General features: G+C 35.1%; 1 non-coding gene and 1 pseudogene across 1 annotated transcript; both read right to left on the bottom strand.

Moving 5' to 3' along the window:
• Nucleotides 1-3,509: 3,509 nt before the first annotated feature.
• On the bottom strand, nt 3,510-3,616 carry LOC126005579 (U6 spliceosomal RNA). The gene has a single exon (XR_007494627.1). It is a non-coding gene; the product is annotated as a U6 spliceosomal RNA (small nuclear RNA).
• A 7,063-nt stretch (nt 3,617-10,679) lies between these two features.
• LOC126005401 (uncharacterized) lies at nt 10,680-10,852 on the bottom strand (annotated as a pseudogene).
• Nucleotides 10,853-13,770: the final 2,918 nt, after the last annotated feature.

The raw sequence follows: 13,770 nt of genomic DNA, 5'->3' as shown, positions 1-13,770 counted from the left end.
ACAACATCATCCTAGCTCTTCTCTCAGCACACACACAATAAACAATGTCTTTACTATAACTTTTGAATCAAGATAGTGGACTACAACCTAGCCATAGTCCCCTGGCACTATTTTAGAGTCCAGTCTTGGCTTTGTCCCATAATAAACAGAGAGCATATAGTAAAGCAGGTTTATTGAGCTAGAATACTGGGTTCCCAGATTAAGCGTGGACCCTGTATGGTAGGGGTTCAAACTTTATATATTTCAATCTATTACTCACTCAGGAATTTGCTAAGGCCATACACTTAGTTTAATCTGTTCTTTCCCAATCCTGACTCATCCTGGTGGTGTGATAGGATAAATTCCAGTACTACCCCCTTGATAAACACATGGAGGCTTTTAGGCATATCCATCTCTATCATGGTCCCTGGTGGGTGGGGTTAAATTGCTATTGTCTTAGTTAGAGGTGACTGTAAGTCTTATGCTTATCATGACTAAGCCTACTTAGCATCTAGGTAGTTGATTTTAAAAACTATTTGTCCTTAGTACAAGATTGGGTTAGGAGTGGTTGGGATTTACCTGAAGGGAACTGGCTGTTTCCCGAGCCTAATCTTTTTACCTCAAAACTGCAACTTGTACTTAGACCAGGTTTACAGTAGTTAACTTCCTTAAGCAAGCAGAATACAGAAAGCCAAAGCAATGTCATTTCTAATATGATTTCTAAACAAAGACATACTATCTGACATCATCATAGTTAATTCTAAATCTAGGATTTTAAAATGGCACCAGACAACCCCAATATTTCCTTGTGGCAATATCCTTTTCTCTTGCAACCTTTTCTCTTAGACCTAGCAAAATGATCTATATCTTATGAGTTCCTGTCTATTAAGTATAAAATATTTGTCTGAACATTTGTCATACTTTTACCCTGAACATTTGTCACTGGTTTGAGTTAAACTTCAGTTGTTCTAAGATTGACCATACACCCCTAAACATTTTTCCCCACTATCCTAAATTTTGAGTTCCATCAATTCAACATGGGGGTAGATTTTTAGCCATCCTGGTTATGAGGGATCCAAGGGCAAGCTTTGTGCCACCTCGGCAGTGACATGCAAACTGGGACATGCTACACAATGCCTTGGCAATGACATAAGGCTTGTGAGAGCCCAAAGGACTCTAGTGCAATACCTGTCAATGACAGTCACCAAAGAGAAGATGAAGGAGAGAGAAAACCTTTTACTTTTTCAGGGACCTACAAGAAACCTCTGGGGTCAAGCAAACTAAAGACTAGCCTGAAGCCTGCAGTCGAAATGTGTGACCAGGTGTTTCCTGGGAAAAGTCTAAAAGCTCTAAATCTAATCTAAGTTAAAAGTTTTTATCCCAGCTTTTACAGCTCCTATGCAAAATAATAGCCATTTTTAACACTTTGCTGTTACCTCTGATCTGGGGTTCCAGCCGCTAGTGGAAGACAATCTAGTATGATTTATCATCTAGCCCTTCCCTAGTATGATTTATCATCTAGCCCTTCCCTAATTATGTGTTTAACAAACCATCTTATATAATAAAAAGAAAAAAGTGTGACTAGCAAATAAACTTAAGGAAACACCCTATTTTAACACTCAAAGCACACCTCCTGCTTTCCCTAATCCCCTTCCCAGTCTTCCCTAAACATAGAAGCACCACTCTGTTTTAATTCCCTCTCACATCCTATCTGATTGGCTGACACAGTCCACACCCTTCTGTTCCCTAATATACATATCTATTTCCCACATAAAATAACTGAATTACTCTCCAGAAGTGATTGTTGGATGCTTCTTTGTGAGAACTCTACTAGCCTGGGATCTGACCTCACCGATGACTTCTACATTTTGGGAACTGACTTCGCCAATGTATTTACATTGAACATGGATAGATAAGAACCACACAATGTACAGAGCGAGGCCCCAGAGTTTTCCCAAACAATAAGCAGTTAGGAATGGCCCAATATCTCATCCTCTCAAAAGAAATATCTACAAGTGGATAGCTCCTTCACAAAGAATTTATATATTTGGAGGACATCTTCATATACTTTTCATAATTTCTGTTTCAACCAATAGTGAGTTTAGACAAATTTGATTTTCTAATGCATTTGGACTTCATTATCTATGCCTGCAGTGTTGTTTAATGATGAATCTAGAAATAAGAGAAATTAACTCTTGACTATCACACCCTTCAGAAAATGAAATGTAGAGCAGAAATAAAATGCTTGTTGAAACACTATATCCTCTATATCTGTATAAGATATTGGGTTAGAAATTACTCTATAATTTATAAGAATCACAATAAAGTTGCATATCACTTCATGTAAAGGAAGAATAAAATCTTTCAGATGATTCTTTGAGAGCAAACTATGTCACATAGACAGATTTATTTGTATACTAAAAAAACTCTTTAAAATCTAGCCCATCTTCACTAGATTATCTGACAGGAAAAAAGAAAAAACATAAACATCTTTGTAACTCTGAGCATGAAATAAGAAATCTTATTAAAAACAGCTGCAGCGACTTTATCATGAGAAGAGGAGGTGACGATGTGGTAACAGATGCTCAACTTCTTCCTTTGTGACAAAACACATGGGTGATTTCAAGTAGGGCTGGCATCTCAGAGAAAGCAATTAGGCTCTCTGTGAGTGATGGTGGTAAAGAAACCAAAATAATTAGTAAGGATTAAAGCAAAGAAAGATAAATATCTTGTCCAAACAGAGGTTGAAGCCACATGACCACAATTATTTTTTCTGAAAAACAAAGCAGTACATACGGTCATAAGCAATGATGCCTGGAAAGCTCAACTCTATCTTTCATATAAAATTATGGTTAAAAGCATTTTTACAATGTCATAGGCTGTCAAACTAAAAAGGCATACTTGGTGAACACATTTGCTGATGATATTTTTCAATTTATTCTTTATTATAGTTTAGAACACAATGTAGTAGTAATCTTTGGAGTTAAAGGTGTTGATATGTATTGAAATTACCATTTTTGAGGAAGTTCAAACCATTATAATTATATTATGCTTAGACTAGACTGTGGTATATCCTTTAATAGTTAGTAATCTATTATTTAGTTTTGTATAGATTTTATGCAGTGAGTGTGTTTAGTAAGCTTTAAATGTTTTCTTCTTCAGAACCATACCCCATATTGATTATCCTTAGAAAGTCCTACATTACCTAGCCATTTCTGGGATGTATGTTTTATTTTACTTCTTACTGCACTATACAACAGTTGTCAGATTAGGGCTTGCTACTGATGATTTCAAGATGACATCATTTTTTTTCCTCTCCTTTAAAAAAATACTGGGCAAGCAGAGCTATAGAACTGATTTTGGGTGAACAGCTATAAAAGTTAGTTTTAAGCAGGAAGTTCAAGCTAGTGATTAGCATATACTTCCTGTTGTGTTATGCAGCTCTATTTCTTTGTGTGATAACCATTATTTTATTAGAATTAATTTACAATTTATTTATTTTTTCTTTTTTTTCTTTCTTTTCTTTTCTAAAAAATATGGACCGCTTCACGAATTTGCACGTCATCCTTGTGCAGGGGCCATGCTAATCTTCTCTGTATCGTTCCAATTTTAGTATATGTGCTGCAGAAGCGAGCACAATTTACAATTTATTAATAGCATGTGTTTGGTAACAGAGTGATGATCATGTTCTAATAGTACTATGACTTTCTATCCTTATAGTTTACTATGTCATGTTTTATGCCTGTCTAATTTTAAAAAATGGTGAAATATAACCTAAGTGTTAAAAAAGTATCCTTTTCAATTAAAAGAGCAACGAATATTATATTGTCATTACAATTAAGCAAGCATATTCAAACTAAAAATTTATTGGTATAACTGGAGAGAATATTAAGCAAATTCTATTATTTCCTTTTATATAGTTCTATGTAGTAATCTTATTTTTATATAATATTGCTAGATATAAAAGTTCATCATTAAAACATATAAAGTTAAAGTTAAAGATAATTCTTTTGTTTCAAACCAATCAAAGTCTAAGTTATTCCCCACAGCTAGGTTTATATAGAGGGAAGCTGGTCTTTCTTAATATTCTAAACTTTAGATCTTCATGTGATAACCTGAAATTTTTTGTTTGAGTATCCATTTTTAGAGCTACTTTGCCAGTTCCAAATGATTTCTATTGCTAGAGTCAGCATGCATAAAATGAAACAGAGTTGACTGAAAACTAGCAAGTCCAAGCACAGACTGCATACTCAGAAAAAACAGCATGTGCAAGAGAAGGCAAAGGACAGAGATATGAATATCTATATAGAGTTCCTAGTTCTGAATAATGAATTCTTACAAGCTGTAGCTGAGCATAATAAAGGTATTAGAGATTTTCAACTTCTATAAAAAAATAAAATCATGATGCTGTCTTCCAGGAAGGAAAGAGCAGGTTTAATTTCCCATTGGTTTTCTTTGGGCACTGTTGAAGAGAATTTTTCATTACTCATATCTTCAAATATTCTTAAGTGTTATATATTTTCCAAGTGACTGAAACACAATCTGTGAAAAAAATGTCATACTGCTGGTAGGCAAATTCAAAACACTAGCCTTTCTTTAGACTATGACATTGTGGTTTGAATAATTCCTGGTGGTATCTACCTCTACTCAATATACAGAAAAAGTATCAATTTGCAAGAAAAAATTTACATGGAAATTTGTTTTGCTTCAAATTTATCTCTGACTATATAACTTACATTCAATGATTTTGTATTAATTCACATAAAAATACCATGTTGGTTGGTTGAATATTTATTACTTAGACTCACTTGGACCTATACCAACTAACTTATATGTTTATAACTCTATGCACTTATATGCTTATTTTTCTATATTAAAGGTTCCTAGGATTTAATTTTTAATGGTCTATGTGATCTTTCCATTCATTTTTGTTCTTTTTTTCCCCTAATTCCTATGTGATTGGTAGCTGATGAACTAAGTTTTTATGATCCATTTAATAAAATATCTTTATATACTGAGCAGGCTTTATACAGTGTAGATTTGGGTCCAAATCAATGTCTAATTTGCATGCATAAAAAGTCTGCTTGGATTGGCTGAGTTAGAGAGGCAGTCCCAGCAGCCTTGCAGTGATTGGTCCCTTATCATAGGCACCTTTTCTGGCAATTCCCTGGTGGCATCAGTTAATTTCCCCCACTACATGAACCAAACAACACCCCATCCTCGGACCCTAGCACTAAACCACCAACACGGTTAGATGGTTTTGCAAGAAGTGGCCCCCAGATCTCCTGAGTACTGTTTGAGATTTGGAAACTCTGCGGCCTGATTCTTTTTTGTTTTGTTAAGCGGCATTTCGAAACATTTTTCGGGATATACTCGGCGTATAAGACGACCCTCGATTTGGTTGACTTTTTTTTGTTTCAAAAGTTGTCTTATATGCGAGAAAATACGGTGAGTGAATTCTTCTTTTTTTTTTTTTTGTTTTTCGGACCACACCCGTTTGATGCTCAGGTGTTACTCCTGGCTAAGTGCTCAGAAATTGCCTCTGGCTTGGGGGACCATATGGGACACCGGGGGATAGAACCGTGGTCCTGATCCTTGGCTAGCGCTTGCAAAGCAGACACCTTACCTCTAGCGCCACCTCGACGGCCCCGTTTTTGTTTTTTGTTTGTTTGTTTGTGGTTTTGTTTTTGGTTTTTGGGTCACACCCGGCAGCGCTCGGTGGTTTTCCTGGCTCTAAGCTAAGAAATCGCTCCTGGCAGGCTCGGGGACCATATGGTATGCTGGGATTTGAACCAATGACCTTCTGCATGAAAGGCAAACGCCTTACCTTCATGCTATCTCTCCGGCCCCCAAGTGAATTCTTCTATTTCATCCATTAGTCTAGTAAAATTAAAAACCCCAAACTCTGCACAATGTTAAATTCATGAATATTTATTTCAATATTTTATCTAAAATATTTTAATTATACATACAAATACATACATGTTTTATTTAGAGACCCCACCTGTCAATATTCAAAGCTTTCAAAGCTTTGTTTGCTCTGTGCCCAAGGATTTATCCTGGTGGTTTCCAGAGGACCCATACGGAAAACAAGCACCTTATTAACTGTCTTTCTGGTCCAATAAGATGATTTTTAGATTAAGGATGTGTAAGCACTGATATTTCAACTCAAAATAATATTCCAATTAGTCTACTTTAAAGAATGCAAAAGAAGTAGATCATTATTGTACTATGAAATGCTGATTACTTTTTTTACTTTCTATTTTATTTTGTTTGAGATTAAGTTCGAGTGAATATTTACAGTAATTTCCACAGAATTGAAAGAAATATAACTAATACATTTTGAACAGCCTAAACTGACAAATCAGTGTTATTTATAAAACTTGCCTACATCCAAAGAAGAAAAAGGAACCAAAGAGAAGGAAAGGCTCCATAATTTCTCAAAAGAAAATATTTACTTCAGTTAATTAATCATAAAGTTAAACTTTAATCATACATAAGACTTTTTTAAAATTCAGGTCTTTCTCTTAAACAGATGTTCCATCTACCAAAATGATTTTGGGAATTTGAGAAATTTCAGGTAGCATGTTGTGCTCTTGCCTTTCACACTTTCTACCAGGTTTTGAAACTCTATGCAGAAAATTCCTGCATTCATATGCTCGTTGCAACATTATTTATCATAGCCACAATCTAGAAGCAGCCCAAATGCCTGAGAACAGATGAGTGGCTAAAGAAACTGTGATACATCTACACAATGGTTTATGATGCGGCTGTTAGGAAAACTGAAATTTGTTTATACCTGGATGGATAGGGAGAGTATTATGATGATTGAAATGAGTCAGAGAGGAATAGATATAGGATAATAGAACTTATTTGTCATATATAAAATAAGATAAAAGTATGTTTATAATATACTGAGAAAATAAAGATGTTGATGACATGAGGACCAGTAGGAAGCTTAGCACAAATAGCAGTGAATGCAGTTAGTTTGAAAAAGGGTCCACTATGACAAAGAGAGTTAGAACTGATCACTCTGGAAAAGAACTGGGTGCTAAAAGGGGATAAATTGATATTCGTAGTAATCCTTCATTAACAAAGGTATAAACTACAGTGTCAAAAAGGAAACTAGAAAAAGAGAAAAAAAATCAAATGGTGTTGCCAGAGTCAAGAAGAGGGCCAGAGTGAAGAAGAAGGGAAACTAAAATACTAATTTTTCTCGACCATTTCATAATCAGTGATAGTGTAAATTTTCTATTGCAGCAAATTTATGGGGTCTTATAAACTTATAAACTTATAGTTTTAAGCCCACTGTCTAGAAATTTGTAGTGTGGCATTAAACAGACATTAAAAGCCATCGGAGGATCTGGATAATTCATTGACTACATAAATATCTACACAAGAAATATGACCAGATGGTCAATTGTTACATGTGGTATAAATTAGGGTATTATGGCACAGTAATAGTGTATATTCATTATGTTGATTAGCTACAAATTGCCTGTTTTAGAGAATGGCATGCCTACTCTAAATTAGAACCCCATGATTTATGGAAAGATGGAGTAAAGCTATATTCCAAGTGGAGTCTCTTAAAAGAGAAGTTTTTTCATGCATTCAATAAACTAAAAAAAAAAAAATAAAACAGTTTGAGTGGAAGTGTGAAAACATAAAATAACTATAGGATGAGCTATTTGAGGCCATCCAATGGTAGTCATGTAGAGTTCTTTTAGAAGAAGAAAGCTCAGTACTTAGTTTTAGTGTTAACTGAAGTGTTAACTGAAATTTGGGGGGGGGGGGGAGGAGAAGCAATTGAAACACAACTGTTTATGCTCAAAGGCTAATCTCAATTTTGTGCTCAGAGTCTAGTTGTGCCCGGGATCTGAAGAAACATATGTGATGTCAGGGAATGAATCAGTATGTTTTATTCAAGGTAAGTGCCTACCCATGTAATACCTTTGACAATTCCCAGTGGAAGATACTGTCAAGAGTTTTTTTTTTTTATAACTGTGAGGAATTGCATCAAGGAGTCAAATGTGAGAATAGAAAGAACATTTAGAAGGGTAATTAATGAGCCTACAAAGATATGATTGTGGTTTTGATAGGATCTTGTAAAATCAGACAAAATTGGCATCTTAGACATTAATATACATGTTTTTATTTGATTTTTAATATAACTATGTCTTTACTCCTAGCTCCTCATTCAGGCATCATTCCTGACTTGAAGGATTATATTGGATGCTGGGGACAAAACTATGAGCACTGCATGAATGGCAAGTGCCTTACCTACCTACCTACTGTACTATCTCTCCAGTTCTTGATATACCTTAGGACATAGAAGACTTATTATAGTTACTGACATATTGAGGTCAAAGGAAAATATCACTCAAAGACAATTTATGAACTTTGGACTTGAACAGCTGGAAGCAAAGAAAGTAGAAAGATGAAGAGAATGAGTTCAACTGGTAGGAGCAGGAAGTTATAAATTTTTGACATGTAAATCTGAGAATATCACAAGAAACTGCACAAACATTAAGAATGGAGTCGTGGAGTTCAGATAAATTGCATGTAAAATTAGGGATCACCAACTTAATAGGGTTGGCAAATCTATATAAGACAGTGAAAATTGTAGAAGAGAGCAAAAATAAATTCTTGAGAAAAGGAGAAGGGAGAAATTTTAGAACATTAGTAAAGAAAATGCCTGTTGGCTTTTAAATGCAGGAATAGCGCATCTGTGGTTACAAAACATAAAGCAGAGAGTAAAGATGCATTTGCTCCTGCTATGTTGAAATTAGTTCATTCAGATTGTTTTTGTTTTTTCAGTGAAGCATGAACAAAATTCATTAACTGTAATGAAGAGGAAGGAGGGAGGAGAAAATTAAAATGGATAAAGAAAATGAGCAATAAAGATTTGGGGAATAGAACTATAAAAATATTAGTACAAAAGTAGAACAAATTGATAATTGAAAGTTTTGCTCTTGAACTTAAGGTTAGAATTTGGTTGTGATATGAAGTGTTGTGAAGAAAGAAAAAGTGTTTAATTTGGTATCAGGTAAAAGAGATGGCCAAGGAGAAAGGTCAAAGTATTTTCACAGACATTGTAACTATGTAGCATTGAATCTTTCAGTGGGGAAAAAAATGAAGTCATGGCTTAGAGAAAAAGCAGCTTATAGAAAAAAATCAATTGGAGTTTTAATAAGGTCAAAATGTTAGAAAAGAAATTAAATTTGAATGATAAGGAACATTTAGTGTAGGCTTTTGTTTGTTTTCATTTACTTGTCTCTGAAACCTGTTTAAGTGGTAAATAAAATTAAAACAATTCATGTTCATTTGAAAATACTTTAAAGATAATAAACATTGGGGTATAACTTTCTGTTTAAACTTAAACATGAAGGCATGGTTTGAAAACATGAGTATACTTTTATTAGAAATAATTTCAAAGTATGCTAAATGATGGTTTGATTGGTTAAGTAGCAGGTTATATGTCAGGTTAGAATATATGTGTAATGGAAAATAGGTATGTCAGATAAGAATAAAGCAAAGTATAATGCAAAGGTTGTACTTTAATGGCATGTAAGCTACATAATAATATATGCATGATGATGCATGATGTGATATTTTGAGTTGTTTTTCTTCCTATTCTGGGAGAGAGAAAATTGTGATGAAGGAATTGCTCAAGTGATGTGGCCTATTCACCTGGCCTACTCTCTTTTTACCCATTGATTGCTCTGTATGCACATTTCTTTCAGTAATAATTGGGAAATTAACTCTTCTAATCTGGCAAAGTATGGTTGATGCTGGAGTAGGAGTGGCTTAACTACTGCTTCTTTGCATAAGAGTGGTACAAAGAGAAATGATTAACAAAGTTGAATATTGTAACAGTGATATCTTCAAATATAGATTTACCTTTATTAACCTATTTCTTATAGGGCTCAGAGATATTTTATTTCACCAAAAATAACATTGGTACACAAATACATACATAAATATAACATATATATTTATTATACATAATATGTTTACTTATATATCAGATATATTGGCTGATCTTAACTTTAAATATATATAAATATAGATATTATAAAATCAAATTAAAATACATATAGTTATTCCAATAATTTCTTTACCTTAAAGAACACTCCTGTCAAAAATGTATGTAAGGGGAGATAACCAGTTATAAACAGGGATCCTGTTAAAAAATCCAAATGCAGAGGTCCTGCTTGAAGACAAATTGAGGAAGAAAGAGTTGTGTAAGGAAAAAAAGGTTTATTTATGTTTTAACAACCCAAGAAGACAGTGGATGTCTCATCATCAAGGGAAAAAAATCTCAGATTGAGACTTGAGGTTTAAAAATAACTAATTGAAAAGGGTCAAAGGTCAATGAGAAATTTAAAGAAGTAGATATGTATGCTAGAGAGATAGCACCATGGTTTAAGGCACAGTTTTTGCATGTAGCATACCCAAGTTTCATCCCTAGAATATATAGATGGTATTCTGAGAATTGTCTTAAAGGTATCCATGCACTGCTGGGTCATTTGAGTAATTCCTGCTTCCACATACCCTTCCTTGTTCTCACACAAAATATAATGTTAGACTTCAGAAGGATATTCTAATTTTTATTTACTTACAGCTGAGATTCAATTTCTTTTTTTTTTTTTGAAGTTTTAAGTCTTTTCTTAGACAAGTTTATATCCCCAAGGAGGGGGGGGGGGTGCACCGTACCAGGTTGATGCGCGGAGCGGACGGAGCAAGCTCCTCTTCCGACTCCCAGCTGCAAAAATCCATTTAATATATTGTCCTCGGATAGAGGACGTATCAGATATTAAACTGATAAGAACAGATACTACACTTGATCTTAGCCAAAAGGCCGAGAAGCGATGAGATTCAATTTCTTGACCCTATAGACTTCCTTTAATGAGTATAGACAGGAATATTCTGCTTTGCACCATTGAATCAAGCAGTATCACACTGCTGGACCTATGAAAGGAGCCATTTGGCCAAGTATCAATCTCAGACTTCCATCTTGTATAAGCAACAAAATAAAGCATAAAAGTAGAAAATATGTTTAATGAAGTAGATAGTGTTAAAAGAAACTGAGAGAGCCTAGGGCCTGTTGAGGCCCAAGGTTTAGGACAGCCCAAGGGAGAAGCTTGGGGTCCAGGGATGCCTAGTGTCCAGGAGAACTTACTGCCTTATTAGAGAACACAAAACTTCAGAGATATAAACCAGAAACGCAGGTGCATTTCCTTTCCAGAGCTCTGGGGTGCACTGCAAGCCAAGAACTCAGTCTGCGTTGACAACCCCTAGAATCTAAATTCACAAACATTTAAGGGAATTCATATGATAATGAGCTCACAGATCAAAGCATTTCATAGGTTTATAGAGTTTAAATCATCCAATGATTTTTTTTACAGAAAAGGCACAATTTTCTGTCTGTTCAGCCCTTCATGACATCATACCCCCAACTCCTAGACTGATGGCATGCAGAGATACAGGTTGAACCCTTCAGGTGGTCTCCTAATTTACAGGGTGAAGAACCCATTCACTCTTTTTTTTTAATTTTTATTGTGATCATAATGGCTTACATATATTTCACAGTAGTATTTTAGATACATATTAACATTGAATCAGTGGAATACCCATCACCAAATTTGTCCTCCCCCTATCCCTTTCTGCAACCCATATACCCCACCATCACCCCCCAGTCTGCTAGAGTAGGTGGATCCCTCTTTGTATAGCTTACTATTAGTGGTCATATATCTGTTTTGTCCTGGTACCCTCTCTTGTTTCCCCCTCTATTTAAGAGGCGGAGCTAGATAAATCAAGTTAAGTGGTTTTGTTTGAAGGAAAGAAAAGCAATAGAATGGGGTACAAAATAAGAAAAAATAAAGAAATTAATTATAAAAAAACAAGTCAAATACTTTGAAAATGGGTGGAGACCTTCTAGAGGACATGAAAAAGGTAATTGAAACACCACAACAATACAGAAAGAAATATCAAATTAAATATCCAGTGAGCGCTACAGCAATAAAGACAAGCACCACACAATAGTCTCGGTTCTGAAATCAAATCATGCCAGAGTGCAAAAAGAAAGAGAAAGAGAAGATAAAATAAAATAAAATGAAATAAAATAAATTGTAGATATCAACTTCAATATCTACAACAAAATAAAGTCTTCAAAATCAATCAATCAATAAATAAATAAATGTGTGGAAAGATGATTATTTTTTGTGTGTGTTTTTTTTACTTTTTCCCCCTGCATAGGCACATTAAGTATTGGGGATATTATAGAGGGAATTCCCTTGGCCTAGGAGTTACAGGGTTTCTCCACCCCTGAAGTATACTATCATGGGATTGACTGTAGACTCCTTGCATGATCATTTACTCTCCCCTTGGTGCTTTTGTGGTGTATGGAAGACTTCTGCTTCTTCTTGGATGGTAAAATCAGACCTCTGTATCTAGAGATCTTAGTGACTATGCAGCTCAAGGAATGGAGCTTATGATGGAGTCTTTCTTTGTGGTTCTAGGAGTTCTGCTTCTTCAGTGTCGTTTTAATCCATATTCTGTAATTGGTGGTCTTGGTCATTATGTTGCTCCTAGGATGGAGCCTGAAGTACCCATTCTCTTGACAGCATGGTGACTGGAGTGATTAGGGGAAGGGAACCTTGTTTACTATATATCATACTTCAATCAAGCCAGAAGCCATAATAGCATTAAACTAGATTTTACCCTTATTCTAAACCTATTGTGTCATCTATGTGTTATTTTTTTTTTTTTTAGTGACTGTGTGCAGTTATTCCTCCCTAATCTTTAAGGGTCATCTGCCATCTGTGGGGACCAAGGTGTTCCCATGTTGGAATGTAATATGGTCAGTTTCCACCTCCCTCTGTCCCTCCAAGGTGTCTCTAGGTTGGAATGCAAGATGTTCTTGCATTGAGATGTTCTTATAGTTTACAGCCTGGTTCCAGGAATCAATTAAGTTTAGCCTGGTTCCAGGAATCAGCTGTCTCTTTGGGTCTAGTCTTTCATGCCTTGAAATTTCAGCCTGTGACTAAATTTCTAAAAGCAAACTAAAAACAGAAGCCAATAGCGAGGACAATTCTACTGTGATTACACCCATTACTAAGAAATCACCATTTCTTTTAAAAACTACTTGAGAAACATTATAAAATTACTTAAGAACATACTATGTCAAAAATATCCATTCCAACAATAAGCAGGGCATGGTACAGTATGGCAATGAATTACAAGAACTTTCAAATTCAAGATCTGATCCAAAAAGAAATTCCTACCCACAGTCTCAAGGCAAAACTACACTTTCCAGTTCAAAGCCTGAGGCCAGGACCCATCAAGCCTATCCAACAGGATGCCAAGGTCTGATAAGACTGAGTGAAGACCACTAGTCCTTTTGTCTTGACAAGGTCGTAGCAATATTCTCCATGGAAGAACAAAACCCTGGAAACTTGGAGAAAGCCTATGAAATTGACTTTGCAAATTCAAATCCTGAATACTCCAGTATAGAGTCATCCATCAGTCATTTTGGGTGTCTCCTTTATTTCCCAAAAGTCTCAACTGTATCTGTAGAGATCTGTATAATCTCAGTCTCATTTTCTTGCTTCTTTCTACTAATTCTTTAATTAAATTCTATCACTTCACTATCAGTGTGTGTGTTTGTGTGTGTGTGTGTGTGTGTGTGTGTGTGTGTGTGTGTGTGTGTGTGTGTGGTGTGACAATAGCCAACAAATTTAGGATTTCGATGGATGTGAGATTGAATTACCCTTTTCCTGCAAAGGATTT

The sequence above is a fragment of the Suncus etruscus genome, chromosome 3 (genome assembly GCF_024139225.1).
Source record: "Suncus etruscus isolate mSunEtr1 chromosome 3, mSunEtr1.pri.cur, whole genome shotgun sequence".
NCBI classification, from domain to species: Eukaryota; Metazoa; Chordata; class Mammalia; order Eulipotyphla; family Soricidae; genus Suncus; species Suncus etruscus.
This window is presented reverse-complemented; position numbering and strand designations above follow the sequence as displayed.